Here is a 26,769-nt window from a genome sequence, read left to right on the forward strand (position 1 = left end):
GACGTCCAGAGGACCCAGGATCAGATCATGAGGAGATTCGGAGATATGAGGTTGCGTTTATCGAAAAAAGTCAACCTCATAAGGGACTGGGTACAAGCCCGTAAAAGAGGGGGCCAAAGAAAGGCCCCGCGGAAACTGTACCTACTCCCTTATGAGGTGACTTTATGCGAGCTCCTCAATCTCCGGGTCCCCAAAAGATTTAGATCCTCGCCATCCTCGGCCTCCTCTTCTTCCCTCCCAGCTGCGGGATCTGAAAGTCCTGACGCGGGGGACAGGGCAGATGCTTCTCCGTCCGGTGGCCTGGGAGGAGCCGATAGAGAATCTGAACCAGGTAATTATCCAACTTCATATAATATTTATAATGTTAAAAATCAAAAATGTGTATTTAGTCAGATACTAAACCTATACAGATCTCACAACATACACTACATATGATGTTTAGATATCTGATTTTAGATTATTGACACATGAAATAGGAATGATGTTTCTTGCGCTCTACAGAATATGCGTCACAGAGCGGAAATGTAATTTCGCATCCACGTTAACATGGGTTTGCGGAAAGTGGCATTGCTTTATACATGTTGTTCAAATGACGGATGCGTAATTCCGCTTGGAATCATTGCGCAATGATCGCGAAAATGGAATTTCTCATCCACGTTAACATGGGTTTGCGGAAAGTGGCATTGCTTTATACATGTTGTTCAAATGACGGATGCGTAATTCCGCTTGGAATCATTGCGCAATGATCGCGAAAATGGAATTTCTCATCCACGTTAACATGGGTTTGCGGAAAGTGGCATTGCTTTATACATGTTGTTCAAATGACGGATGCGTAATTCCGCTTGGAATCATTGCACAATGATCGCGAAAATGGCATTTCTCATCCACGTTAACATGGGTTTGCGGAAAGTGGCATTGCTTTATACATGTTGTTAAAAATTAAATGGAAATTCTTAGATTAGTGAAGAATACAGTATTCTTATTTTAAATATTATATCTAATAAAAAACGAATAATAATAATAAATTATAACATATGGCCATCAATTGATGATTATGTAATAACAAGCAGATATTCTTAAAGATACAGTAAACAACACAACTGATTGAAAATAAGAGTCCAGGATATATTTATCATTAATTTAATAGCGGAAACTATTAACTCATGGGACTACCAAAGGATTAATATTTTTCTATTGATTTGTTATTAATCTAAATATTTTAAACATGGCATGATTAGTATTAATGATATGCAATCCTCATTTAATATATTACAGATATGGATGTGGCTGCTGGATCCTCAAGCCAGGGCTTGTCACAGTATGGTATGTCTCATTTTAATTGACATTTGTCTTAGAAACATGGAATGAACATTACATACTAAATACACATTGTTCAATATTTATATGTAATGTCTATTTAATAGATGAAAATTATATAATTATTCGGATATCCTTAAATAACATATTTGATTTTAATTGCATGCTCAATACCATTCATTACATCAACATATGGAGTAGATAATTCATTAACAAACAACAACATTGTGGAATCTATTTAATTTTAGATTAAAGGGATACTGAGCTACAATTATTAATATTGTCTTTCACATACAGTATGCAATATTAATAAACATAAAATATAATACTATCATCATATGTGACATATTCTATTGCTAAATGTAGTTTAAAATAAAGAAAGTACGTTTATGTGCATCTAAATATTTGTTGACCAACCTGCGTTTATATTGATGATTGGTGGATACCTTCAACAAACAATATTTATTGAATCCAATATTCCTTATCTGCCTTTAAGATTAATATCGAACAACATTCTAATTATAATAGGAGTCAATGTTAAATCATTTTTTACAGTTTGAACATAGAAATCAATTATTTAAATTAATCATGTCAGTGTCCCTTTAAGACAAAATAGATTAATTCATCTTTACATTATTTTTATTAAAAACTATTGATATATAAATCTAATTATCTGTTGGAGTTACTTTATAGATATCTGCATACTCTAACAGCACCATGATTACATATTTGTAATAATCAAGTTTGTTATGTATTGTGATAAATATGTGTTGTGTCCTAAACAAGATTACTGTACATTGAAAAAATGGGTCGATGTGACACATGTTTGTTTAGATTTGTCAACAGATGCTCCTCAATATGTGGTTTGTGTGTATTCTTGTAACTTCTTAAGGACATATGACGGAATTATTCCGTCATAAAACAATTGAGCTAAGTGAAAGCTGTGTCCTTAAAGGGTTAAGAACATTGATCATTGGGTATATTTAGATATGCAATAGCAGCATCTGAGATGAATTTGATGTCTAATGTAGTCTGACATTAAACATATGTTCAATACAGATATGTTTACAGAATCCCCTTGATTCAATCAAGCATTTTCTGGTGTAATGACTGCTCTATTCTTCACATTTTAAAGTTGATTAATGTTAAAATTCTAGACAGATGTGATTTAGTGATATCCAAAATGTGTTTAATAATATATATCTATATCATTCATAGAGAGAGTTGGTGTGGGAAGCCCACAGGAATCCAGCAGTGACATAGAGCCGCCTTTGCGGTCTCCTGGTAAGTCCATTGACTCATTTATATGTAATTGAAGGTGTATTGCTAATCAATATTATGATCATGATTCCGATGAAGCATAACATTATAAAAAATCATAGAATTTATCTTCTGATTATATATTTATTTTTTATATTGAGCGATTAATAATTTCTACTTTATTAGTCTACACATTTGTTATTCATAAGATGTCTAACATATGTTTTTTTTAATTTTTTTTTTTTACAACAGTCATCAAGTGATACACACATGAGAAATCTTAAATGTTCTATGTACTATGCTTTTATGAATTTAACATTAAGACAAACAATACATTAATATTCTGATTTATTGACAATAACAAATCTATTGTCATTTGTATGCTCCATCAAAATGATGTAAATCATAACTTTGTGTGTGTATATCTTTAATGCAACATTGATGTGCGTATTTGAGCAACAGTAACATATGTTATAATATCTGATCTTAAGGTGTACACAACATGTTATGTTTTACAGAGATTGATGTCACATGTGGGATGGAGGAGGAAGAGGCTGCCTTGGAGTCTGATGGTATGTGAAATATATCTATCATGTTTCCAACATGTTTCTTTTTTTGAAATCATTTTATTGAAGACATTCAAAGTCTACAGCTTTTTCCCTTTAAAAAGGAATATTATTTGTCTGTTCAAATACACTACTGCCCCCTTTCTATATCAGGCAGCATGAAAATCTGCTTGTATATATTTTTTTAAGAATATATAATTCATGCCATCATTATGTCACATGCATATTCCATGCCAAAACACAATAATAAGTTTCACATTGTACAGACAGTCATTGAGATTCATCTGAGTGCCTATATAGATACCATATCCTCATTTCAGAATAGTTTACAGATTCAAACACACTTCGAAGTATATTGAAAACATAATCAATTTGAAATGCGTTGATTTGATGTCAGGATGTATGAGATGTTAATATATTTCTTTTACATTTTCAGATGGATCCACCACTTCTGGTCATCTGGATTCCGCCCCTGCCCAGTCACAGACCCCTCCCCGTGCACACACCCCTGACCATGGCCACACCTCTGCACACACCCAGAGCCCTTCCCATCACCAAACTCATGACCATGCCCCGACCACTGCCAGCCCTTCCCATATTTCATATCCTGTCCCTCCCAAAAAACGCCCAGACACCCCCCTTCGCTGCTCTCCCCGTATTCTGGCCCGTACAGCTGCCCAGACCCAAACTCCCCACTCCCCAGCTGTACGGCCTACCCTGGAGCAGCAGCTCACCACTCCCCAAGCCATTCCCATCCCTCCCCAAGCCAATCCCATCCCTCCCCAAGCCAATCCCATCCCTCCCCCCTGTTTAAACCTTCATTGTCCTGGGTGTCAGATTGTCCTTCCCAGGCACAGCTGTAAGTATCATTCTAAATACACTTTATAAGATACTTAAAGGTACAGTGAAGTTAAATTGGTTACATTGTGATTCAAATCCAGCATGCAATGTTAAGCCAATGTATAATAGAATACTCTTATGAATTATTCGTCATTCTCTTGATATATTTATGGAAAACAACTTATTCCTATAATTAGTTTAAACAATAAAATAAATGTGGCCATCATTTCTTTATTGTTGGATGAATGTATCCATCAACCAGCATGCACAAACAAAGTTAATCAACAAATATTGGCTTCCATAAAAACCAACATTCTTGCATTCAAAATATAGCTTGACAATTAAAACATATAATGAATATGTGTAATTTCTAAAGATTTGTCATGTCATGCTCTATCTGAATCAGTCCATTAAATATTTAGGTTCAGTGTCCCTTTAATTGGATATCACTACATATACCAAACACCACTACTTGGATCCAAAATTTTATGTCCAAATGTGGATACATTATCTCTTGTCTAACCCAGTGGGAATGTAATTTCTTCTGGTTGCTATGTTTACACAGCTTGTCCTCAATGCCAAAATGTTTAAGGATAGGTGTGCCTACCACAGTCTAAATTGAATTTTTAAATTGCTGATGTAAGTACAATGTAAATCCTTTAACAAGATTTGATACACTCAAGCTGTATAAGTGGATCATCTAAAACCAATTAAAGGGGACAACATGTTTGAGTAACATGAGCCTTTAATGATTTCTGTCTGTCTGAATAACCTAATTCATGTGTAAAGAATATATGAAAAATAATTTATGTAAATAATTATTTGTCTTTATGATGACAATGTATGTATTAAAATCTTTTATTCTGTTGTGTAATTATCCTTAATATTTAATTTTATTTTATTTTAGGCTGTGACTCAGCATGGCTCATGCTAGAAGGGATAGCAAGAGTAGAGCAGGCCGTGTTGAGGAACGCAGCTGTCCTGAGAGGGATGAACGACACCATGCAGGCCCAGCTCCGGGTTCAGGACTTGACTCTGCGTGAAATTATGCGATTACGTTCAAGGCCTGAATCTGGAGCTGGACATGCACAGGACAATGAAGAGGATGACCAGTAAGTGGAGGATCTGGATATGCTCCATGGTGGCAGATAAGAATCCTCCGTCCACATGTTGAATTTGTATTTATATTGTTGCCATTTGGCCTTTTTATCAGTTTATTGTTGTGCCTGTTGCACTCTTTTACCTTGTCATGTGTCTCCAATGAGGCTATGCTGGCCCTTGGCAACTCTCTTCATGGACTGTGATGCACTGTGTTACCTTGCCATGTGTCTCCAATGGGGCTATGCTGGCCCTTGGCAACTCTCTTCATGGACTGTGATGCACTGTGTTACCTTGTCATGTGTCTCCAATGGGGCTATGCTGGCCCTTGGCAACTCTCTTCATGGACTGTGATGCACTGTGTTACCTTGTCATGTGTCTCCAATGGGGCTATGCTGGCCCTTGGCAACTCTCTTCATGGACTGTGATGCACTGTGTTACCTTGTCATGTGTCTCCAATGGGGCTATGCTGGCCCTTGGCAACTCTCTTCATGGACTGTGATGCACTGTGTTACCTTGCCATGTGTCTCCAATGGGGCTATGCTGGCCCTTGGCAACTCTCTTCATGGACTGTGATGCACTGTGTTACCTTGTCATGTGTCTCCAATGGGGCTATGCTGGCCCTTGGCAACTCTCTTCATGGACTGTGATGCACTGTGTTACCTTGTCATGTGTCTCCAATGGGGCTATGCTGGCCCTTGGCAACTCTCTTCATGGACTGTGATGCACTGTTACCTTGTCATGTGTCTCCAATGGGGCTATGCTGGCCCTTGGCAACTCTCTTCATGGACTGTGATGCACTGTGTTACCTTGTCATATGGCTCATATATTCCTTATTTTTACAAGATTATTTATAAACGTTGTGTATGTTTTCTTACATACTAATAAAATACATTTTATTTCACAAATCTTTGTCCTCATTCTTCCTGTTATTTTTTGAAAGCTCTAGTTTATGTTGTTTATCCTTAAAGGGACCTAACAAATATATTTGTTATAATGAAATCATATATGTAAGACAATAGTAAATGACTTTAAGATTAACATCTCCAATGTAATCTTATTATTTGTGTTTATATTATTTTCTCTTAGCTCTATCATTGCCTGATTATGATTAGCAGAGTAATTTCTTTATATATGTATATATATTTTTGTATTTGTGTATATATGTATATTTAAATGTTCAGATCCATGTGTGTATTTATAAACTCTGCATGAATTGATGCACCTTTACCAAATGATCTGAGTATTGATACAATGATATAATCCCTGTAAAGTGTTCATTTTATTTAAATAGTATTGACTATGTGTATGCTCTTTTTAAAAACAAAATAATGTCCCTTTAAGTGATGTTGATCACTATTGTAAATGAATGTATTTCCATTTGTAAAGCGTTTTTGTCCTTTTTACAAGAACAAGGACATATAGTTTTATTAATAAACAATATTATTGTAATGTTGACAGCACCTGTATTTCATTTTAAAATATATATTATTGTCAAAGTGTAACCAAATAAATCTCTGTGTGTAATGCAAATAATGTAGATGATGAATATTAGTTAACTAATATGTTAACAAAATACATCTCCTCCCATATATGGCTATAGGTAGGCTGACAATAATTAAACTTGAATAAATGACACATTTAATCAATACATGTATAACTATTGTTATTCAACAACAATCCAAACATATCTTAAAACATCAATGGCATATGTATTTCTCATGTGTATCTTTTAAATGTTAAAGATATACACCATAGCTATAGTTCAAGGGACAGTCAAGTCCGAAAAGATGATTCATGATTTGGTGACATTCCTAGATAGCAATCTACACACATACTAGTTCCTAAAATATAAATACGTTTCTTAGTGATATGCCAAGATGTCACTGAGTCCTTGTATTGTCTGCGGTTTTTCAGCGATCTCGGATGCGCCATGTTGCTTAAGACATCACCTGCCAGGCTGTCCAATGATTCCTTGTATTGACTGACGTTCTTACGTGATCAGGAATATGCCTTTTATTGGATTGCGTTTTGATGCGATCAAGGATGCGCCTTTTTTTTTGGGGCGTTCTTACGTGATCAATAATGTGCCTTTCATTGGATGGCGTTCTTACGTGATCAAGGAAGCGCCATGTTAAGACGGCACATGTAAAGTTAAAAAAACGTGTGATTGGATTGCGTAGTCCCGCAATATTTGTGCACGTTAAAAACGTTTGTGACTGCATGCAATTTTAAAAAGCTTGCGAATATGTATTATTTGCATCATGTTACATTGTTGACCCGTAGCTGATAAAGACCAACACATTCTCTTTTGCTGGATGTCTGGTTGAATCAACGAACGAAAGCAAAATGTTTTCATGCATAGGATATTTATAGGCAAGTGCAAATCTCTACAGTCCATGTTTAATGTTTGTCAACAATGTTCCTTTTTCTGAAAAATTACTGTTGTGTTTAATGTTGAACATATCTAATTAATAAATATGCGCTATTGTGTTTGAATAAAGTAATCAATATGCATTTATCATATGCTAAATATATGATGCCGACTTCTTCTAAATGTAATTTTGTTGTATATTTTATGAAAGGTTCATTAGACACTCACATTATAAATAAAAATATTTGATTTTGTCTCTAGTTAGATAGTCCATTGTTTAACCAATAGGTTTATTTTGTCTTGTGTTGTAAGAAAATGTAAGTAATTTTCTTACTCCTCGCAAAGCCAATGAGTTTCATGTGAGTACCATCTCCAGCTTTGTCCAGTTTGTGTAAAGGGGCTTTTCATATGTTAATGATGGGGTATTGTGTTGTTTTACGGTTGTAATGGTGGTTCATCTATATTTTCAATATAGCTAACCCTATTTTATTTGCAAGTGTTTGAAGCTTTTTAATATTGATATCAGTATATGTTAATCTTGTTGTTTGTAGTAGTGTCTATTACATACAGTTATGTAAAAAATATAGGATACTGTCCCTTGAATGCAAATGTTGTTTTTTGTATCATGTATGAGATCCACATAGTTTAATCTTCAAATATATTTTTGTTAGCATATTTCCCCCCCCCCACTCCTAAAAGGACTTTAAACCATATTCATTGTTAAAATAAAAATATTTACAATAAAATATTAACACAATAATGTCTCTTAAAGAAAATAGACTTTATTTAACACGTCAATATAAATGTGATTTTAAAATTTATTTTTTGACAAAGTACATGTAGATATACCAACAAGCTTAAAATATGTGTTAGCATATGTAATGTTGTTAAAGGGACAGTTTAGAAAAAATTTTTTTTTACAATTATTCGAAAAGTCAATTCTGTAATATCAAGGATATCAAATGTTTCTCAACAATTGAACATTTGTCTGGGTTTATTTAAATTTGCTATCTAAACCTATGAGGTTGGTGTGCTCATTTCTTAAATCTTGAAGAGTGCTTGTAATCATTATACAATTTGAGCACTAGAGGGCATTTGGATAGCATTTGTATATGTAAAACCTTGTGCTCATACAGCATATTATTGACCATGTATTGATCATTGATATCTAAAATGTTGTTATGTCAGAACAACAAATAAGTGGTCATTTTTCATAGTCATAGATACAAGGGTAAGCGCATAAGTCACACATGTATTTCTCCATGTTTTGTTGTTTCAAACTTTATAATGCGTAATACAGTGTTTTCTTTGTAATCAATAATTTTCTGACTGTCCCTTTAAGCTGTGTTATTGGCATTCAAACAGTAATATGCCATCATGGATAATTGTTATGGTAATTTAGTTAGCGATTCGGGAAACAGTTTGGACATCACATCACAGAAACCAATCAATATCATGAACAAGGATAGGTATGTGATGATGTGGTTTTCACACACTTATAACCCACACTCTGCAAAGAATCTTCCTCCATGGACCCGGTCCCATAGAAGTCGATTATATACAGAGTGTGGTCCACAAGTGTATGAAAACCACATCATCACATACCTATCCATTACACAAAAAAAAAATTTGAAGATGGAAAAAAATACTTACTTCCTCTTCCTTCCCCTCTTCCCACGGGGCTGAGGCTCTGGGAGAGGCAACTGCCGACTCCGAAGAGTCCTCCTTGGAGCTGTTGTGGGAGGAGTGGAAGGAAGAGTACTGGGACGACCAAGGTGAGGAGTAGATGGCTGAGGAGGAGGAGGAGAAGATGGATGAGGAGGAGAAGATGGCTGAGGAGGAGGAGGAGTAGATGGCTGAGGAGGAGGAGGAGTAGATGGCTGAGGAGGAGGATGAGATGGGCCGGCAGGAGGAGATGGCCCAGCAGCAAGAGGCCCAGCAACAAGAGGCCCAGCAACAGGAGGTAGACCAGCATGCGCCTCCCGGAAAAATGTGAACATTTCCTGATGAAGATTAAACATTCTTGTTTGTCCTTCTTGTATTCTATTCAGTATACTGATTATTTCATTTTGGCCTTGAATTATTTGATTCTGCCCATCAAGTATTCTGCGTCGTCCTTCTATGTTTTCTATCCGGGAGGTACGCATCTGGTCTATGTACTCCAGTAGAACCCGCACCTCCGCTATTTCTTCTTGTTGTGCCTGTTGAACCCGTGCACGGCGGGGTGCCCGTGCACGGTGGAGTGCGGGTCTTTGAGGGACCTCGGGTTCCGCGGGTTCAGCGGGATCCTCCTGTGCTTCCGGGGCCTCTTCATCATCTCCCGTGCGCTGTTCGTCACGGGGGGCCTCTTCCCTCCGAAATGGGAATTCCTCACCACCACTCTCATCCCGGGGAGATGCAGGAGGCTGTGCTGCCTCGTCCCCAGACTCTGTATATAAATAAAGAAAAAAAAAAAAATATATATATATTAGCATATTTGCAAATCAAGGTTTAAATGACTTAGCTTACGATACAATTACAAATGCAGAATCATTAATCCACTTTGAAATCTAACAAACAATCAATACGATTTCCACTTTTTCTAAACCGTGTTTGTGATATCTGGTCAATGTGAATGTTTTTGCGTTTGTTTTCAGTCTGTTTAAATGCACACCTAACCTATAGCCTAGATACTGATGTAACCGCAAAGTAATAGAATGCGTGTAAACAGCGTAATAGCATTAATCTGATCCTTAACACATGAAACCCAATGTTTTATCTTTCATGATTTAGAAGCATACATTTGGTATCAACTTTCGAATGTACTTTTCTTATCTAATTAGCTTCATTCTCTGGATATTCTTTGCTGAAAAGCATATCTAAATATGCTTATAAGATGCTGATTGTTAGCTGAATATAGCTGCCTCCTGTGATTGTTTCACCGTGTGCATGGCTATTTCTTCATTAAAATATATCTCAAGAATGAATCAAATGAGGTAATATAAGTACATTTGAATGTTTTGTCAAATTGTATTCGCTACCTCAATCATGAAAGTAAATTTTTGCGTATAGTGTCCATTGAAATACATTCGTATGTGAAATTATTGTTCAATGAGCTTACCGTCAGATGAGAGTGGCAGGTTCCCGGTATCGATTCCTCCGATACCGACTACTTCCACCTCGGAGATGCTGGGCCGCAACATTTCCTCCCATCTGCAGTACTCCATTTCAAGGGCAGGGCCGCCACCGGTCCCTGCGGCATGTCGGGCCTCCAGGCTTAACTTTTTTTTAAGTTCAAGTTTACAGTCCCGGTACCGATGTTTGATAGAATCCATATCCCGGTTCCGGCCACCCACTGCATTGACTGCATTCCTAATCTCGTTCCAGAGCCTCCTCCTGTCAGTCGGGGTAGTCTTCTGGTGCTGCAGCATCCTATGCCTGGCCATATAGGCCTCTACGAGGGCCTCCTTCTCCTCCATCGTAAACCTCGCCTCCCTAGTCGCCTTGGCCTTCCCCTGTGACGATGCCCTCTGTTTCCCGGACTGTGAAGCCCTACTCTGACCGCCACTGGGCCCAGCCACTTGGTCATCTTGAACCAAGTGGCTGGGTCCACCCACCGCTTCCACCCCCGCTTCCTGCCCCCCTTCCTGCCCCCCTTCCTGCCCTGTTCCTCTCCCCCTCCCTCTACTCCCCCCTCTACCTGTCCCCTGCCTGGCCTCCATCTCCTCCCTAAACTAAACCCCAAATAATCAAACAAAAAGTGAGTGTGATGAAATGAAAGGGGGTCAAAATAAAGAACTAAAAAGACAAAAAAGGTGCTTAAAGTGTGAGGGATGTAAAAAAAACAAAGAGGGTAAGGAGTATTTAAATAAACGAAAAGAATAAGACTAAAAGGAGGATATGTAAACTAAATGTAACTAGGGGATGGGTATGGGATGGGTATGGGGTATGGGATAAGAGTAAATGGGATGAAAGGGAATGGGACTACAAGGAATGGGGTATGGAGTGTAGTATGAGGGGGTAGGGGGTATGGAGTGTATGTAGTGTTATTGATAAGTGTATGTATGTATTGAATGTGTTTGCGTGTAAATGTGTTAAGTGTACAGATAAATCACTCGCTCGCTAACTAACACTACTTCTAATTCTCACTAACAAACACTCCCACTAACGCTCACTAACTACCACTAACTGACGCTCACACTAACAACTATCACTAATAACTCCCACTAACTCACTCACGCTCCCACTAACAGACTCTCTCCCACTCCCACTAACTCCCACTAACTCAATCACTCTCTCACGCTAACACTACCAACTGACTCTCTCACGCTAACACTACCAACTGACTCTCTCACGCTAACACTACCAACTGACTCTCTCACGCTAACACTAACTCACTCTCAAAAATTCTCAAAATCTCTATTCTTAAATCTCCAAAGACCCACCAGCAACACAGTCAAAGAAGCCATGCTTGTGTGGTGCTTATATACCCTGTGTAAATGTTTAATGATGTCCCAATTTCCATTGTAATTAGTGTTCAGGTGTGCTTTATTAGCAATTAATATTATTGCAATGTGTATTAGGTGTGTGAATTTGCGCATGCTCATTTAGAGTTGGTATTTGTGGAATGTGTAGAATGCGATGATGTCATAGTGTTCGTTTTCGCTTTCATTGTCCAAAAGTATTCTTTTTAAATGTGAATTTGCGATGGTGTGTTCTTCGTGAAGTGTTGTATATGTATGTTTTTCATAATATATAATGATATTGAATGCGATTTTGTTTCTAGTGTATGTATATCTTTTTTAATCCTTGTTGTTATTGTGCGATTTTCCGCATCTTAAAGTATATGCGTATTCCCCGTATAAATAGTATTAAAACTTCCCCCGCTTGTGAATGTGTAATGCTTGTGTGCTTTGTTGATTGATTGTTGTTGTGACATTTGCGGCGTGTTATTGTTGTGCATGATGTGGTATGCGTCATATGACCGAGCTGTGCGTATTCTCGCGAGATCGAGTGTTAGGTGAAAAAAGGCAATTTATTTGCTTTCCCATTGATCTCTATGGGAGACTGTCTAACGCGGGCAGGATTACGCGTGTGACATACACGCGTTAGGAGCATCGTTAGATGGTCTTATATTAACTCTAAATACCGGAGTCAAACAATGACGTGCGTTAGACATAAACACGCGTGGCGTTAACAGCCCATCTACCGCCGAACTCTAAATCTAGCCGAGAGAGTTTCCACAGCAAAGTCTTCACAGGAGCCACAAAGAGGAAAAACAAACGGACACTGAAGAAACAGGAAGCCCGGAATAAAAAGCCTGGTAGTGACATCATCAGGAAGGGGCAGCTCAGACTACCTGCCAATCAAGCACACAGAGAGGACAGCCGGAGCTTCCCAGTGGCTGAGCGTGACAGTGCCCCCTACTCAAGGACCTCTCCAGGGGACCCAACCAGGCCTGGCAGGGAATTTCTTGTGAAAAGACTTGACAAGAGCTGGAGCATGAACATGAGAGGCTGGTTCCCAAGATCGTTCAGAGATAGGATAACCCTTCCAATGGACCAGGTAGTACAGCCGATTGTACAAACAAAGAAATGCTGGAGTCGCAGAAGTAAAGTCAATTTTGTCAGCTTTATTTGCCAGTAAAACAGGTAAACATTGGAACAGCCCTTCAGTAGTGTACAAGCTTACGCGTTTCGGTTGTTATGCCATAATCATAGCTCACAAACTCCCTTCTTACTGTGGGCTTTAAAAAGGGTGTAAAAACATACTATTGGCTGAAAGGCTGTGACCGGTTTAACTCCTTCTTAACAGGTTAACTTAACTAAACATGTACATATAGTAAATGGTTAAATACTAATACCATACCCTTTACCTGTGATACTTATAAACTATGGTATTATGTGAAAGAATGATGATAATAATGACCACTATTTTAGGGAATTAGTAAGTAAATATATCTTTAATACTATTTGCAGCTTCAGCTGCCTAATACTAGCAATCTTATTTCAAGACATGCTGCAAAGTTCCCTTACTCACGGACTGTACTGTCATATCCTAGATGTCCAATGTTCAAACTTGTATTTTTCTACTTAGTGTTGATAATTTATTGGATTCTTAAGTTTGTATCCCTTTTAAAATACATTTAAGGGTATTTCAAATGGAAATCTAATCCTATCCATCCTGTACAGAACACAAATAAGGTGAAAAACCTCCCTCAAAACTAATATAAATCTAAATTAATTCAATTGTTTAAATTACTATTACGTGGGTCACCATTGTGCACTGTAAATTGATGGACAGGGGTCTAGGATAGTACTTTACTAAATCCAGTGGTTAATAAGATCATAAACTGAATTTAATCCTGTAGGATACCTAGTTCCCAATTTGAGTATCCAGAATATTTCTTTTTTTTTTTTTGCAAGTACGGACTCTCTGTCCCCCCCACCCCCCTTCGCCCTGCATCCACAGTTTCTATTATGGTCCATTTAAAATGAGTGCTCTCTTTATTATGGATTGATTTAAAATGCTGGACGAGAGGGGTGGTCAGAGAGCCCGCCTTGATATCCAAAAGATGCTCCCTAATGTGCACCCGTGTCTCCCTTGTGGTCATGCCTACATATTGGTTTACACGCCACACAACCGGCTAGATATATCGCAAAACTGCTCCTGCAATTCATGCACTTTTTGTGGGTGTAGTTTATGTTGGTGACACTGCATCTGAACCCATCTCCTATCAAAAGATGCTCACATGCTTTGCACGTAGAGTTGCTACACCTAAATACTCCCTTAAATCTGAGCCAGGAGCTAGGTTGCTCTCTCCATGTGCTTTTTAGTTGTGTGGGGGCCAAAAGATTGCCCATTGTCAGCTGCCAGTAATTTATAGTGCTTTCTTATTATTTGACATATTTTGTTATATTGGATACTGTAATCCGTTACAAAATACGTGCTTCCACTCTTGGCTTGCTTTGATTCAGCTCTCTCTAGCAATTTTCTACTGTTGGAGGAAGTAACCTCATCTCTTACTCTATTTATCTCAGATGGTCGATATCCTCTTACCTTCAAGCGTTCTGCTAATTGTTCAGCGTGCATCTCAAACTGCTTGGAATCACTGCAATTACGCTTGAGTCTGGTAAATTGGCCCTTTGCGACCGATTTAAACACCTGTTTCGGATGACTGCTCCTGGCGTGGAGTAGTGTGTTGCCTGTTATCGGCTTTCTGTAGACCTCAGTTTCAACCCCGACTTTGGGAATCCCTCTCAATGTGAGATCCAGAAAATTAATCTGATTCTTATTTAGTTCAAAAGTGAACTCTAACCCAAAGTCGTTGTTGTTTAGCCACTTCACAAAGGTCTCAGCTTGGTCCACTGTCCCACTCCACACCAGGAGCAGATCTATGTAACACCGGTAAAATTTGATATTTCCCCTGAAGGGGTTCTCATCTCCATAGATGCGGGACATCTCCCACCACCCCATGTAGAGGTTGGCGAAAGAGGGAGCAAACTTGGCGCCCATTGCTGTCCCTCACCTCTGGAGATAAAAAAAACCCTCAATGGAGAAATAGTTGTGTGTCAAAAGAAATCGTACATTTCTAAGTACATATCCTACTAAATCATCTGAAAAGCCAGTTTGCCTCCTCAAGAAAAATTTGATTGCCTCCAAACCCTTATCATGCGGTATGGAGGTATATAGTGCTCTAACATCAATAGTGAGCCACATATCCGTATCTTGCCAATTCATATTTTCCATCAACTTCAAAACGTGTCGTGTCTTGCAAGAAGCTGGTTAGTTTCCCCACCATGGGTTGCAGTATGCCGTCCAGCCACTGCGAGATCCTCTCTAAGAGTGATCCTATACCACTCACGATGGGTCTACCTGTGACCCCCTCCAGGGATTTGTGCACCTTCGGTAGATGGTTAAAGATAGGGGTCACTGGGTTATCTACCTGGAGGAAGTCACAGGTAGACTCATCCAAAATTCCCAATTCCCTACCATCATCGAGAGTCTGTGCCAATTCCCTCTTGTACAGCCGATTGCCCCGTAGCTTGGAATCCAAAATCTGGCTGACTTCAAACTCAGAAGTTCCCTCTATGGAAAGTGGAGGAGGTGGTTTACTCTTGATAGAGTACCAGTTGTAGATGACTGGCTTGAGTAAGGAGACATGAAACCCTGGATGGATCTTGAGTCTTGGGTAAAGCCAGGCGGTATGCAGAAGAACAAACTTTGGAAACAATTCGAAAAGGTCCAATGTACTTAGGACCCAACTTAGTACAAGGTTGTTTTAGACGTATGAATCTGGTGGATAAAAATACTCTGTCTCCAGTATGAAGTAAAGGAGCCTTACACCTTCTGCGATCAGCATATCTCTTGTGTCTTAAGGAAGAGGAAAGTAGATTTTGACGAATGAGCTGCCAGTGGTTACTGAGATTTTTCACAATACGATCTGCTCCAGGGACTTCAGTAGAACTGGTAATCATAGGAAAGGTTCTAGGTTCAAAACCATAAGCTGCCTTAAAGGGAGAGGTCTGTAATGAGGCGTTATAGCTTGAGTTGTGAGCTAATTCCGCCAAAGGCAATAACTGAGACCAGTTGGAGTGGTGATGGTCTACATAATGTCTAAGAAAAGATTCTAAGGCTTGATTTACACGCTCAGTCTGTCCGTTGGATTGAGGATGATGTGCAGTAGAAAGAGATATGTTGATTCCGAAGTGCTTACAAAAAGACCTCCAAAACTTGGTAACAAATTGAACTCCGCGATCTGAGACTATGTCAGTGGGAAAACCATGTAAACGAGATATATGTAGAACAAAGAGTTCAGAAAGACTTTGAGCTGAAGGCAAGCCTGGAAGAGGTATGAAGTGAGCAGACTTGGAGAACCAATCCACCACTACCCAAATTGTCGTATTTCCAGCAGAAACAGGAAGATCTGTAACAAAGTCCATGGATAAGTGAGACCAAGGGTAATGAGGAATAGGAAGAGGGTATAATAGACCAAACGGTCGATGAGAAGATTGTTTGTTCGAAGCACAAGAACTACAAGCAGCAATATAATCCTTAACATCCCTCCTCATAGTGGACCACCAAACATGCTGCTTCAGTTTCCACAAAGTATTGGTTACTTCAGGATGACCTGCTGAAATGTTGTTGTGAGCCCAACGTAGAAGCTTAAGACGTAATCCTTTGGGTACATACAGGATACCAGAAGGTAGTTTGCAAGAAGATGGTACCCGGACTTGAGCAGCATGTAAAGCCTGTACTTGAAAAGAGGATACTTGAGCCAAAACTTTGACTGGACATAGTATAGGTTCAGAATCCAAAGGAGAAGGCTCAGAAGATTGGAACTGCCTAGATAAAGCATATGCCTTGGAATTTTTTGAACCAGGAACATAGGAAAGTACAACATTAAACCTGGAGAAGAACAAGGCCCACCGAGCCTGACGAGGATTGAGACGAGTAGCTGTATGGAGGTATAAAAGATTCTTATGATCTGTCAGAATGAAAAAAGGTTGACTGGTACCCTCTAACCAATGCCTCCATTCATCCAAAGCTAATTTTATAGCCAAAAGCTCCTTATTGCCCACATCATAATTTAACTCGGCAGGATTGAATTTTTTCGAAAAGAACGCCACAGGATGTATCTTGCTGGTAGTCGGATCACGTAGGGAGAGAACAGCTGCAGCTGCTATAGAAGAAGCGTCAACCTCCAAAATAAACTGGAGATCAGGAATTGGATGACTGAGAAGAGGTGCAGAAGAAAATGCTGATTTTAGCGTTTCAAAAGCCTGTACTGCCGAATTGGACCAGAGAAGTGTCAGGGTGCCAGGAACCAGACTGAGACGAGAAGTGCAAAAATAATCACACCTTTATTAATAGCAAAAAATAATAAAAAGTCCACAAGTCAAATAACAAGCCAGGAATCAAAACCAGAGCTGGTAGTCAGACGAGCCGAGTCAGGAGCCAAAGCGAATAGTCAGATGAGCCGGAATCAGGAACAAGGAAAACTGCAGATTCAGGAACAAGCCAGGGATCAGGAACCAGGAAGGACGTCAGGCAGCCAGGTAATACACAGGAACTCTCACAAACAGGTCTGAGGCAACGCAAAGGCAAAGCATACTGAACAGAGGCCCTTTAAATAATAAGTGATTACATCACAATTCTGAGACTGCATCCTGTCTCACATGGATGATGCACACCAGTCTGGCCATAAAAGGAAGTGCAGGAAGTGAGCAGCATCCCCCACAATGCACCAAGTCAGGAAGAGAGGTGAGTAAAGTGGCTGCCAGCAGCACATGACAAACACAACAGGGAAAAAACCCTGACAGTACCCTCCCCTCAACGACCCCTCCCCCGCGGGAGGACAAAAGGCTTATTGGGGAAACGGGCATGGAAGGCACGGAGGAGGGCGGGAGCATGAACATCAGAGGAGGGAACCCAAGAGCGCTCCTCCGGACTGTAGCCTCTCCAGTGAACCAAATACTGTACACGGCCCCTGGACATACGAGAGTCAATAATGCTGCTGACCTCATACTCCTCATGGTTGTCAACAAAGATAGGACGGGGACGAGGCAACACAGTGGTAAACCGATTACAAACCAATGGTTTCAAGAGGGAGACATGAAAAACATTGGAGATGCGCATAGCAGGAGGAAGGTCAAGAGCGTAGGCCACAGGATTAACCCGTCTGAGTATTCTTAATGGTAAGACGATTAAAACCCCTATAATCGATACATGGTCTTAACTCACCACCCTTTTTCTTCACAAAGAAGAAGCCAGCCCCTGCAGGAGAGCAGGATTTGCGAATGATCCCCCGCGACAGAGCATCGGCAACATACTCCTCCATAGCATAATTCTCTGCAACAGACAGAGGGTACACCCGGCCCCGAGGAGGAATGGCTCTGGTTTGCAGGTCTATGGCACAATCGTAAGACCGGTGAGGAGGCAACGTACCGGCACGCACCTTGTCAAACACGTCTAGGAACTCTCGTTACTCCTCTGACAATTGAGAAACCGAAGAAGTGCACAAGACTTTAATTGGTTTCCGAAAACAAGTGGAAATACATTGCGGGGACCACGACAAAATTTCGGACATGCGCCAGTCGAGACTGGGATTGTGCTTTTGGAGCCAGGGATAACCCAGAACAACCGGAAAATGCGGAGAGTTTATCACCTGGAACTGAAGGGTTTCAAAATGGAGAGCCCCAACAGCCATGGACAACGGAGCAGTTTCGTGAGTAACGAGTGCGGGCTGAAGGGGCCTGCCATCAATGGCCTCAATAGCAAGCGGAACGGACCGAGGCAAAACAGGAATGGAGTGCTTTGATACAAAAGCACTGTCAATGAAATAGCCTGAGTCTGATGTCAATTAGGATCAAAAAAGACACCAATGCCTCGAGATCCTCTGGTAAATCTCTGGCAGCAACTTTGTCTTTAATTGCATCAGATAGCCCATGAAAGAAGGCGGCAACAAGGGCTTCATTGTTCCAACCTACCTCTGCGGCAAGCGTACGAAACTCAATAGCATACTGAGCAACAGATCTTGTACCTTGCTGAATGGACATGAGTCGTTTAGCAGCAGAGGAGGAACATCAAATACCCTTCGAAAGAAGGCCACAAATTCAGGGTAATTTGAAATCACAGGTTTATTAGTCTCCCACAAGGGATTAGCCCAGGCAAGAGCTGTGTCAGAGAGTAACGATATGAGAAATCCCACCTTAGCTCTGTCAGAGGGAAACGCCTGAGGTAACATCTCAAAGTAAATGCCCACCTGGTTCAAAAACCCTCTGCACTGAATAGGATCGCCTCCATATCGCTGAGGTAGAGGTGCAGAACCGGACATGCTCCTGGTAGGCATAGGTGCAGCAGCGGAAACAGAAGCAGCCATAACTTGCGGGACACTTTGATCCAAATGTGCAGTGCGAGTCAGCAGGGTTTGCAGGGCTAGTGCAAATTGATCCAAGCAGTGGTCCTGTACATCCATCATGGAAATCATGGCAGGTAAAGGTGGATTATTAGCACCATCAGGATTCATGGCCTTTGCATAATGTCAGGGTGCCAGGAATCAGACTGAGACGAGAAGTGCAAAAATAATCACACCTTTATTAATAGCAAAAAATAATAAAAAGTCCACAAGTCAAATAAACAAGCCAGGAATCAAAACCAGAACTGGTAGTCAGACGAGCCGAGTCAGGAGCCAAAGCGAATAGTCAGACGAGCCGGAATCAGAGACAAGGAAAACTGCAGAGTCAGGAACAAGCCAGGAACCAGGAAGGACGTCAGGCAGCCAGGTAATACACAGGAACTCTCACAAACAGGTCTCAGACAACGCAAAGGCAAAGCATACTGAACAGAGGACCTTTAAATAATAAGTGATGACATCACAATTCTGAGACTGCATCCTGTCTCACATGGATGATGCACACCAGTCTGGCCATAAAAGGAAGTGCAATGCACCAAGTCAGGAAGAGAGGTGAGTAAAGTGGCTGCCAGCAGCACATGGCAAACACAACAGGGAAAAAACCCTGACAAGAAGTGAGCAGAGACGTGATATCAGCAAAGTTCTTAATAAACTTTCTATAGTAATTGGCAAAGCCAAGAAACCTCTGCAGGGATTTGAGAGTTGTTGGTCTGAGCCAGTCCTTGATAGCCGAAAGTTTAGCAGGATCCATCTCAAAACCTGATTCTGAAATGATATAACCCAAAAAGGGAATGGAACTCTGATGAAAAGAGCATTTCTCCAATTTAGCGAACAGGGAATTGTCTCGTAACCTCTGAAGTACCAGTCTTACATGATGTACATGTTCCTGTAATGTTTTGGAATAGATCAGAATGTCGTCGAGATAAATGATAACAAATTGATTTAGATAATCTCTGAAGATTTTGTTAACAAAGTGCTGAAATACTGCTGGTGCATTGCACAATCCGAATGGCATTACTAGATACTCGTAGTGACCAAATCTAGTGTTAAATGCCGTCTTCCATTCGTCTCCTTTACGGATTTTGACCAAATTGTAGGCCCCACTAACTTGGAAAAAATAGAAGCACCTTGAATACGATCAAATAACTCAGGAATGAGCGGCAGAGGATAGCTGTTTTTGACAGTAATCTGATTCAAGGCCCGATAATCGATACAGGGAAGGAGACCTCCATCTTTTTTCCCAATGAAGAAAAAACCCGCACCCACAGGTGATGAGGAAGGACGAATAAATCCTCTGGCTAAGTTGTCCTTTATGTATTCCTCAAGAGAGACATTTTCTTGACAAAAGAGGGGATAGGTCCTTCTCTTAGGTAGAGGAACCCCTGAAAACAATTCGATAGGACAATCAAATATCCGTTGTGGAGGTAACGTCTCAGCCTCCTTTTTAGAAAACACATCACTAAAGGCATGATAGTAATTAGGCAATGAATCAGGAACTTCCTCCATATCTACGACAGGACAAGATGGTTTTGAGGGATTTTGCAGGCAATGTTTGAAACAGGTAGTTCCCCAGGAAATAAGTTTTCCTTTAGACCATGAGAAGACTGGATCATGAAGCTGCAACCAAGGTAACCCCAGAATCAATGGTATGTGGGGAGAAGTGATGACGTCAAAACAAATAATTTCAGAATGGAGTATGCCCACAGACAAAAGAAGAGGAATGGTAGAATTTTGTATGATACCAGAACCTAGAGGCTGTCCACTAACAGTGGTTACCTTAATTAACTGTTTCTTGGTTTGAAGAGGAATCCTGAGAGAGTCAGCAAAGTTTGAATCAATGAAAACTCCAGCAGCTCCAGAGTCAATGAGGGCTTGAGCTCGAAACTTGGTGTTTCCAAAAGTGATAGTTACAGGAACAAAAAGTTTAGAATTGAGGGAAGACATGGGATTCTGGCTTAACTCTGTCCCTCTATCAAAAGTTAAGCCTTGGCTTTTACTGGCCGGATAGGACAGTCCTTCAGTAAATGTCCTTTGGTACCACAATACAGACATAATCCAAGAGTACGCCTTCTATGGCGTTCAGCTTCTGATAATTTAATAGCTCCTACTTCCATGGGTTCCACAGACTCAGGAGATTGGGAATTATTATTAGACAGACTTGAGGTTCGAATAGGAGGATGAAAAGAAGATTTAACAAAGGATCTCCGATTCCTATCTCTCTCCTGAAGATGTTCAGCATGCCGGGCGTCAAGAGTAATACACAAATTGATAAGACCCTCCAATGAATCGGGGAGTTCCCGAAATACAAGTTCATCCTTAAGGCGTTCGCAAAGTCCCTTGCGAAAGGCTGCCGTAAGGCTCCATGGTTCCAATCAGTTTCTGCGGCTAAAGTCCTGAATTCAATAGCATATTGAGCTACCAAAAGGGATCCCTGTCTCAGATCCAGCAATCCTGCCTCTGCAGCTGCAGACCTCCCAGGCTTGTCAAAAACAAGAAAAAATTGACACAATTCCACATCCTGTAGTAAAGTAGAATTGGAAAAAACTTGAGGATTGTTTCTGAAGTGTAAACGACATTGATTAAGGAATCCACTGCATTCTTCAGGATTACCGTCATATTTATCTGGAAGTGGGATTCGTGGTATATACTGTCCAACAGGTTGAGGTGGGTTAAAGACGGCATTGGAGCTAGTAGCAGCTACAGCAGGAGTTGCTGTAGCTTGAGAAGGAGCGGAGAGGTTATGTAGCAGAGCAGTAATCTGGTCAAGCTTGGAATCCAAAGATTGCAAATGAGCAGAATGATTTCCTTGAAGTTGCTGTTGTAGAGCCACAGCCCTGGATAACTCATCAGGGTCCATATTATGGACCGTTTGTACTGTCAGGTTAGGAAATGTCCAGAAGAAGACCCAAATGCTAGGGCGAACTTAAACAACACCCTTGCACTCTGAGTTTAATCCAGGACGTGACCCCACGACAACCTCTAAAAAACAATGTACTCACGATATGGAGCAGAGTTAGCCTGAGTCCAAAGTAATTCAAGATATCAGCCAAATAGACTTCTGAGTAAGGAACTGGTTTCAGGAAATGTCTTCCACAGAATCAGGAGAGCAGGGATAGTCCACTTATAATCAGACAGAGGAAGGGTAAAACAAGAGACCGCTAATAATGCAGGAGTAGGTAACTTGTTATCAGGCAGTTTGAGGGTTAACACTGTGTAGTCAGTCCTTGCAGAGTTTGGCAACAGGTTATCAGGCAGTTTAAAGGTTAATACTGAATAGTCAGTACTTGCAGAGTTAGACAACAGGATATCAGGTAGTTTGAGGGTTAACACTGTGTAGTCAGTCCTTGCAGAGTTTGGCAACAGGTTATCAGGCAGTTTGAGGGTTAATACTGAATAGTCAGTACTTGCAGAGTTAGACAACAAGATATCAGGTAGTTTGAAGGTTAACACAGATTAATCAGTACTTGCAGAGATTGGCAACAGATTATCATGCAGTTTGAGAGTTTACACTGAATAAACAGTACTTGCAGAGTTTGGCAACAGGATATCAAGCAGTTTGAAGGTTTACACTCAATAAACAGTACTTGCAGAGTTTGGCAACAGGTTAACATGCAGTTTGAGAGTTTCACAGAATAAACAGTACTTGCAGTGTTTGGCAACAGGATATCAAGCAGTTTGAAGGTTTACACTGAATAAACAGTACTTGCAGAGGTTGGCAACAGGTAAACATGCAGTTTGAGAGTTTCATAGAATAAACAGTACTTGCAGTGTTTGGCAACAGGATATCAAGCATTTTGAAGGTTACACTGAATAAACAGTACTTGCAGAGTTTGGCAACAGGTTAACATGCAGTTTGAGAGATTCACAGAATAAACAGTACTTGCAGTGTTTGGCAACAGGTTATCAGGAAGTTTGAGGGTTAACCCAGCATAGACAGTCTTTGCAGCAGTTAGAGAGTTTCCACAGCGAAGTCCTCACAGGAGCCACAAAGAGGAGCAAACAAACGGGCACTAAGAAACAGGAAGCCTGGAATAAAAAGCCTGGTAGTGACATCATCAGGAAGGGGCGGCTCAGACTACCTGCCAATCAAGCACACAGAGAGGACCGCCAGAGCTTCCCAGCGGCCGAGCGTGACAGGCTCTGTGTATGGAAGTACTAGGTCTCATGATTGCAGCTTCAGATGCAATTCCATTTGCTCGATTTTCACATGAGGCCTCTTCAGCTTTGTGTGCTGAGTCAATGGTGCAGGGATTATACTCCGCTATATCAAAATATTTTCTTAGATTCCAGTACAAGTCAGGGGGCTTTTTTTGCTCATCCTTCCTGGCCTGTGATCACCACAGATGTTTTTTAATGCTGTACAATAAAATATATTCCCTTGTGTTGGATTCTACAGTATTTTCTATTTTGTATTCTGCTGTACTACTAATATTTATTGCTGTGCAATAAAATATATTCCCTTGTGTGGGATTCTACAGTATTTTCTATTTTGTATTCTGCTGTACTACTAATATTTATTGCTGTGCAATAGTATATTTTAGTGAATGGATTCTACAGTATTTTCCATATGTGTATCCTGTTATCTAGTGTTTATGCTGGTGTGTGGATACAACAGTATCTTTTTCTGTTTGTACTATGGTACTACTGTAATTTATTGCTGTGCAATACTCTGCTTTAGGAACAAGTGGATCTACATTATTTGCCTTAGCTGCATTGCTGCTGTTATTTCCATGCACTAGTTTATTTTGCTTGTCACCGTTGTATTAGTTACAATTTATTGGTGCGATTCTTCTGCAGCATGTTCATTATCTGGTATTACTGTTATTTATTTCTGTACAACAGTATACCTTTTTGGTATCTCTACAGTATCACTGTTATACAGGGCTGTACATCTGTGTTACTCTTATGTTGAGTGATTCTTATAGGATACTCATATATTGGGTTCCTATTATTTATGAGGTTTTGTTGAGGTTCCGTACTCACTGCTTTTTTCATTGTTTCTTTCTTTTTCCTTAGAAAGAAGTAAATTGGAAAGTTGTTAAAAATTGCATGCACTATTGGAATCATGAGTTTAATTTTGACTATACTGTCTCTTTAATTTATCAGGCAATGTTACCTGCAGAAGTGTAGTAAATGGTTTACAAGTAGCTAATTTACCTATATTTTGTCATTTATAATGTGTCTTTGCTTCTTCTTGTTGTACGCTTTAAAGCTCCAAAGCTTTCTGTTCTTCCAAGATTCTATAAGATGCCAGTATTACGAGGTCTCCCAGGGATTGCTTTAAAGGTAACTTTTACCTTGGAAACTGTATATCTCATTAATGGCATATGAAACCCCCAAAAAATGATTTTGTCATTTAGTATAACATTGCACAAAACATTTCCATTTTACTTCTATTATCAAATTTGCTTTGATCCTATAATAAACTGTGCAGCATGTAGGGAAACCAGTTTTACAGCACACTGTCCATTTTGAGAACAGAAGAAATAAACCATATGCACAATCCAAATCTTAATGCAACACAAAAACAAATGGTTCTTATCTAGATACAGCATGCCATTTTAGGAGACTTTTCAGTTTCCTTATATTATCAAATGTACTTTTGTCTTTTGATATCCTTTGTTCAAAAGCATACCCAAGTAGGCTCAAGAGCAGCAATGCACTCCTGGGCGCTATTTGCTGATTGGTGGCTACTATCTATACTATCTATTTATATATATATATATATATATATATATATATATATATATCCTATCTTTATCTGATATACTGTATATATATATATATATATATATATATATATATATGTGTGTGTGTGTGTGTGTGTGTGTGTGTGTATGTATGTATATATATATATATATATATATATATATATATATATTGTATGTGTGTATATGTGTATATATATATATATATATATATGTGTGTGTGTGTGAAACATGATCTAGCTGATATATTAGGTGTTTTGCTGGTTATGACAGGGAGCTTTCTCATGTGTCTGATAGGTAGTAGTGCTCCTATGATGATGCTTGAAAATATTGTACTTGTGTGTGTAAATAAATACAAACTTTCCATTGGTTCACTCTTCTTTTATTTTTCCTTCACATCTACAGTATTGTACCCCTTTTCTGTTTGCTTTTAGAGGTCACTAGCCTGGAAAATAAACACCTGGGTTGGTGACTGATGATCTTAAGATATAGAATTTCTGCAGTCACGTCTTTCTTTTCTTTCTTTTTTTTCCCACGCTGTTTGGTTTCTGGGACTAAACATTCTTCTAGAGTTGTATAAAATGGTATTTTCTGCAGGATATAATTTTAGACCTGTAATATAGATATAGATTGTCTGTTACTCTTGTAGTGTACAATAGTTTGTTAATGCATGTATAACAGAACAAAAACTCTACTTTTATTCAAAGCAATAAACTTTGTTGTCACAAACAAAATGATAGTCTCAGAAAGACCTAGAGGCTTTGTTTTGGGGCAGTCAGTATGCCCTTAATCATGCATGATTAAGGGCATACTAACTGCTCCAAACGTCTCTGTATTGTATTATATTAACTCAGCCTCTAGGTCTTTCTGAGACTATCATTTTGTTTGTGACAACAAATCTTGATAAAAGGACTTCTCCAATTTTAATAGCATAATGTTGTTGTATTATATTACTTGTTGAAGACTACAGGGTGGCCAGAGACCCATTTACAACGTGCAAACCTGACTGGAGATCAGTATATACATGCTGCTCAACATTATCTGTGTTTCTGTAAGATAGAGTGAACCAACCAAGAGCTCTGGATAATATCCAGATTGAACCTCTCTATTACCACAGGTAACAGAAATGATAATGAGCTGAAAACAGTAGACAGAGAAGGTGGTAACAGAGGAAGGCAGGTTCCAAAAAAAAAAAATGGCCCAAGAGACTAGCCAGGTGTCACAATCACAGATCAATCCAAGCAAATCAGAGGGAGAAACAAAGTTTGCATCCAGTTTCTGGCCAGAGGTCAATATACAGTTCAAAACATGTAATTCAAGGAGAAGGCAAAAGTCAAAGTGCAGCAGCAGGAGAACAAAAAGATGCACACCCATAAGTTTTAGACTACAGTAAATGGGCAGAAAGCCGCACCTGAGTATGAATAAGTAGTCTCACAATAAAGGCAGCTCGAGTCTTGGTCTAGCGGAATAGTCAAATCTGAAACACATGGGAAACCCACAGCTCAGGTACAATGATGACAATGAGCTATTCTCAGCCAATCATAGACAGACTCATTCTACAAAGTAATTTTATTTGCTGGACGCCATGTCAGCTTGATTAGGGGGCAGGTCCTTTTGGCTGCTTTCCATCCGTTCGCTACTAGTTGAAGACTTCTGCAAATAGTTGGGACAGTGACAGCGGCAGGACCTGCAGGCTCTGTACCGCCTTACACA

At 39.7% G+C, this 26,769-nt stretch overlaps 1 protein-coding gene and 1 long non-coding RNA gene across 3 annotated transcripts in view; one reads left to right on the plus strand and one right to left on the minus strand.

Annotated features, from left to right (window-relative positions):
* The window catches only part of SLC25A21 (solute carrier family 25 member 21), a 939,705-nt gene that overhangs the window by 485,175 nt on the left and 427,761 nt on the right, over positions 1-26,769 (plus strand). The window lies entirely within an intron of this gene.
* LOC128645018 (uncharacterized) overlaps positions 25,423-26,769 on the minus strand; it is a 261,753-nt gene continuing 260,406 nt past the window's right edge. Inside the window, exon 3 of the long non-coding RNA XR_008400067.1 lies at positions 25,423-25,668. This is a non-coding gene — a long non-coding RNA (uncharacterized LOC128645018). The remainder of the gene's footprint in view (positions 25,669-26,769) is intronic.

Source organism: Bombina bombina, chromosome 1, assembly GCF_027579735.1.
Source record: "Bombina bombina isolate aBomBom1 chromosome 1, aBomBom1.pri, whole genome shotgun sequence".
Classification (NCBI taxonomy): Eukaryota; Metazoa; Chordata; class Amphibia; order Anura; family Bombinatoridae; genus Bombina; species Bombina bombina.